This window comes from Macaca thibetana, chromosome 2 (genome assembly GCF_024542745.1).
Source record: "Macaca thibetana thibetana isolate TM-01 chromosome 2, ASM2454274v1, whole genome shotgun sequence".
Taxonomy (NCBI): Eukaryota; Metazoa; Chordata; class Mammalia; order Primates; family Cercopithecidae; genus Macaca; species Macaca thibetana.
In genome coordinates, this window is record NC_065579.1 from 24,321,183 (window position 1) to 24,327,182 (window position 6,000).

Here is a 6,000-nt window from a genome sequence, read left to right on the forward strand (position 1 = left end):
TTCATTACATATTTCTGTATCATTTCTTAAAATAAATGTGATCCAACCACCGAGTCTTTAAAGAACAAAAAATATCTATGGAAGTAGGAAAATGCAGAAAGCGATCGGAAAGACCATTAATAGACTAATTTGGTTGAGAGATTCAGAAAACTAAGTGAATGGAGAGGAAGAAGGATGAAAAGTAGTTACTAAGAGCTTGTGGAGGGGCTCAACAGTGAGCTAAGAAGCCTGGATTTCATTACAGGATAAAAAGTACAAGGGAAAAACATTACAGGCATTTTAGCCTCTGGGTATTTTAAGAAGATTAGTTTGATAGAAAAGCCAGAAAGGAGTCAAGGAAACCAAGGAAGATGCCATTGAGAAAGACTAGGCTTAGGGAAGCAGCTCCTAATTCCTAATTCTCTGTGCTTATTTTAATTAATCACTGTTTAATGTTGAAGCTCTGGGAATCTAAGTGCCATGTTAGAGCATTTGTCTGCTTAGAACTGTTTTTTAAAACACTGCTTGGCCCTTAGTAGGCATGCAAGAAAAAGTTAACCAAGGTAGGGAATGAAAGCCATCCTTGCTTTTAGTACTATTCCTTTCTTTCCCTTTTCCCCATCTCTTCTGATGTTCCATGATTCATGCATACATGATTACACCATCAAGCAGTTGGCGGTTGACAAGGAACGCGTGGGTGGGTGTTGTTCACTGAAAGAGGGTGAGTGACCCCAAGGGGAGGCCTAAAGTGACCGCCACCCTCCAGCCCCCCGAGCATTGTGAGGAATTCAAGCCTTGACATCAGAGTCACAGAATTCCAAACCGGAAGAGCTCTAGAGACCAGCAAGTGTTCCCCGTTCTATTGACAGATGAAGACACTAAGGTGCAGGGAGAAAGGATGAGTTTTCTGAGGTCAGGCAAGTAGGTAGCAGCAGAACCGAAACTTTTCCCTTGACGGAATCAAAGTTGACTATGGGGATTTGTGGAATCCACATCTCTGTACCTCAAGCATGGAGCAGCGGGCAGGGACTACAGAAGCAAGAGGAAACCTCCATGGAGGCAGGCATGTTCTCATTCTATCTACCCAGCTACTACTGCTTTTCAGGATCTGGGCTGTCTCATAGTCTTTGATATCCACCCAGCAGTGAGCATGGGGCTGGACACACACACACACACACACACACACACACAAAAACACCCCTTGTTTCCTGAATTACTTAATTGGAAGCTAACCTAAGGATGGGCACGGTGGCTCACGCCTGTAATCCCAGCACTTTGGGAGGTTGAGGCAAGCAGATCACAAGTTCAGGAGTTCGAGACCAGCCTGGCCAATATGGTGAAACCTCGTCTCTACTAAAAATACAAAAATTAGCTGGGCATGGTTGTGCGTGCCTATAGTCCCAGCTACTCAGGAGGCTGAGGCAGGAGAATGGTTTGAACCCGCGAAGCAGAGGTTGCAGTAAGCCGAGATCACACCGCTGCACTCCAGCCTGGGCAACAGAACAAGATTTCGCCTCAAAAAAAAAAAAAAAAAAAGAGGCCCAGACAGATACGTTCCCAACGTGATTGACAGGATAGAAGCAAAGATTCCTACATCCCCTTTTCATCTCTGACTTTAGTTATCTTGAAAAGTCTCTTCAGATTTTGGTGAAGTAGTAGGAAACAGGAAAATGGTGAGCATAATCACCTTGGTTTTGTGGCTGAAACTACACACATCACCACTGGGTTCCCCACAGATTGTCGGGGGCTGAAAGCTGGGGAGTATCCTTACTCCTTTTCCCCATTGCTTCCTTTTTTTCCACTCCTCCATCCCAGTGAAGAGTCCAGCTCAGGGTAGTTATGAGAAGGAACAGACCTGAGTTTTCACACCTACCTTGCCGCTTATTGGCTACACATCATTGGAAAGTTGTAAAATCTGCCTGAAACTTTGTTGCTGCATATGTAAAATTGGGAAAATAAAACTCACTTCATAAGGTTTTTTTGAAGGTTAAATGAGAAACATCTGTAAAATGCTTAGTCCTATTCTTGGCATGGCCTGAGTACCCAATAAACAGTAGCTGTTATCAGTCGAGTCTAACATGTCTCCTGGCCTAACGTATTGTTTCAATGCTCAATTTAGCGACCTTTCTTTGGCTGATCCAGAGTTGCTAAGAATGAAAACTTTAGTTACTAGAAGAATGCATGCAACCGAACCTCACTTATATACTATTTTGTGTTGTTTCCTGCAGGTCAAGAAGCCGCAAGCAAAGGGAGAACAGGACCCCTGCTGTATTCCAGCTCCACCCCAGTGCCAAGCTCATTCCAGGAGCTGAGTAACCACCTGTTGATTGATTATTACACTGACAAGAGCCCTGAAAGAGCATGAACAAACAGGTAGGTCAGAAAACATCTGGGGTTTGCCCAGAAATGTTCCTCTCTAAATGAATGAATCAGAATGGCCCACGGATGTGATGCTTCTGCTTAAATTGTTCTGGAAAACTATCAAGAGAAGGATGTTTTCAAATGATTTGTGTTCATTACTGGAATTAATTCTCTTTCTCTTTAGATGGAAAGGCAGTCCAGCCTCTTAGAAATGTTAAATCGAGAGATCTAAAAAAACAGCTGGCTGCGAGCGAGTTAGGATTTTCAAAGTTTAAAACACAAAAAAACTTCCCTGGGAAGTTTGTCAATCACGAGGTGGGCAAGTATGGAAAATGTTGGTGAAAATATGTAGGTTTCTAAACAGGCTAATTCCCCCCTGTAAGATTTGCTCTTTTATTCTTGGAAGCAATACACCTGTCATAATCAGCGCTTTTTGTTTGAAAAGGCCATTCTCAGAAACATCTGTGAGTTATTCAGGTTCTTATGTCTAAATCTAGAAGAGAGACTTAAGACTGGATCTCTCTTCTTAGGCTCTTAATTTTTACTATATTGAGGGCTTGAGAGCCACGACTTTTTTTGAAAACATTTTTTCTCAAAATTATAAAAAGTTAAGATTTCTATTCAGAAACCCTCAAATAATAAAAAAACCCAGCTACCCACAATTTCTCAATCACTCCTTGGTACCAGTGTATCTGTGGCTAGTATAGGAAGATAGATGAGAATTCTTTCTAACACTGAGATTTATGTTCCAATGCTGAGAGTTTACTTGCTTCCAGTTGCGTCTTAGCTTAAAATAAATCTTTGGGGTGGTGGGTTGGTCTATGAGGTATATATTTAAGATGTTATTTTGGGAAACTGCTAGAGAATAAAATGAAAACTTGTGATTTTTCTCGAACTTGGCTTGAAAGTAAAATAAAGATTTTATGAACTGGGAAGGTGGATACATTTACTCTCCCCAAACTTTCTCACTTGTAAATGAGTGGCTTAGTGCAGATCCCAGAGTTGGGAATTCAAATGCTATAGATTTTTCTTAGCTTTGTCTCTGCTTGTGAATCAATCTTTGCCCAAACTATTAACCATGCTCTGACTTATTTTTTAAAAAGTACTTACAGTTCCAGTGTGTTTATATTATAAACCCATATTATTAATTTTATCCTATCATTTATTTATTGCACATCTAAGTTCTAAGTGCTACACAGGCCCCCAAACCGGAGAATTTAGGTTTGACCCTTTGTAGGAATGGCTAAAGAAGTTTTCCTTAGGAGTATCAGGTGGGGTGATTTTTCCCCCTTAAATGTAGGATTTTTGCGTCCTCTCCTCATGAAATGTACATGAACTCCTAATTGTGTAAGATGTGGAAGGCAGAGCTGTGCCGTGTGTCACCATCACTGAATGGACATTTGGATATGGTACTGTGCTTGGTCATGTCCTGAACAATTTTGACACAAAGCTTCTGCTTTCTGAAATGGTACTTTTAAAATTTGTTTACTTTTTATTATCAAAAAATTTCAAATCATTTTTTTGCTAAATCATTTTAATGTGAATTATAGATATCAAGATAATTTACCCAGCCAGGCGCAGTGGCTCATGCCCGTAATCCCAGCACTTTGGGAGGCCGAGGTGGGCGGATCACCTGAGGTCAGGAGTTTGAGACCAGCCTGACCAACATGGTGAAACCCAGTCTCTACTACGTACACAAAAATGAGCCAGGCACGGTGGCATGAGCCTGTAATCCCAGCTACTCAGGAGGATGAGGCAGGAGAATTGCTTGAACCTGGGAGGTGGAGGTTGCGGTGAGCCGAGATTGTGCCACTGCACTCCAGTCGGGCAACAGAGCAAGACTCTGTCTCAAAATAATAATAATAATAATAATGATAATAATAATAATAATTTACCCTTAAATTCTTCAACATGATTTTTCAAAAGCTAGACACATACTATTATCACATTTGACAAAACTAGCAATAGGTCCCTGGTATTGTATAAATATTCCGTCCATATTTAATTCTCTAATTTTCTTTTAGATTCAAATCGCTATTCTATTAAAGATCATGAACATTGCTTTTGTTTGTTTTGTCTCTCTCTCACTCTGTTGCCCAGGCTGGAATGCAGCGGCACAAACATGGTCATTGCAGACTCTATCTTCCAGGCTCAAGGGATCCTTCCACCTCAGCCTCCCAAATAGCTGGGACTACACATGTGAGCCCAGCTACACCATGCCCAGCTAATTATTTGTATTTTTTTATAGAGATGGGATCTTGCCATGTTGCCCAGGCTGGTCTCAAACTCCTGGCTTCAAGCAATCCACCTACCTCGGCCTCCCAAAGTGCTGGAATTGCAGGCATGAGCCACTACACTGGGCCTGTTATGTTTCTTTTAATCTCGAACAATCCCCTAATTATTCCACCTCTTCTGTCTTTCTTTTATTTGTAGCATTGACTTGTTGAAAAGATGTATGGCCAGTTTGCATTGCAGAATGTCCCACATTCTGGATTACCTTGATTGTTTTCCACATGGTACGATTTAACATGACCCCCCTCTCTCTCTCTCTCTCTCTCTTTCTTTTTTCTTGTTTTTTTTTTTCTTGTTTTTTTCTGTGATCTTCTCTTTTGAGGAACTCTATGTCTTCTATGTCTTATAATTTGAGGTTTCACAGTAAGGCATGATTCAATGCCACTTACACATTTTTGGCAAGATAGTCAAGTCATAGCATAGGTGACACTGTGTACGTCCCATTGTATCACATCAGGAAGTGATGACTGCTTGCCACTTAAAAAGTGGCTCTTGAGAAGGAGCAGTATCTACCATTTCTTATTTGTCTTAACACCACTGGACCTGAAGCCAGAACTGTAAACATCATTTAGCCTCTTTTATCAGTTTTCTGTGAGAGACAAAACTAATACTAGTCTCTCTAACTTCACAAGGTATGATAAAAACCACTGGAGACGATGACAGCAACATAATAACACCACCACCACCAATACCTATCATTTTTTGAGCAATCACTATGTCAAGCCCTGTGCAAGAGCTTGCCACTCATGATTTCAGCTAATCCCCACAATAACCATGAGAGATGGGTACTATTATCACCTCCATTGTATAGGTAAGGAAACTGAGTCACAGAGCGTTTAAGCAACTTGGCCAAGGTCAAACAGCTGCTAAGAGGGGGAGGTGGGATGGAAAGCCAGCCAGCCTGGCTGCAGAGCCTCTGTAGGAAATCATATGTATCATACAAAAGTAAAGCAATGACACAGAAATACCAGTTGTTGTGTTAGGGGATGGAGAAGACATTTTTCTTTTGTTTTTTTCTCTATTTTTCAGACTTCCATTGCTGCTACTCTATTACTTTAATAACCATAAAACAAATAGGTACTTAAAGTGAGACATGCAATATGAATATAAAGTAACAATCAGAATCATTTATTAAGTACCTGCTCTAGTGGTACTGACAACAGAATAAAAGGAATCACATCAACAATAATAAAAAAAACTTTGCCTAGAGGCAAATAGACATAGGAACTAACACCATAAACAGTTATTCTATATTTTCTTCTTTACAATTTTACTCCTTTTGTCCTGTTTTATTTGACATATGGCTCACTTCATAAAAATGTTTCCATAATAGCTTTAGTTGGTCCTAAAACAACATTAAGAGACCAT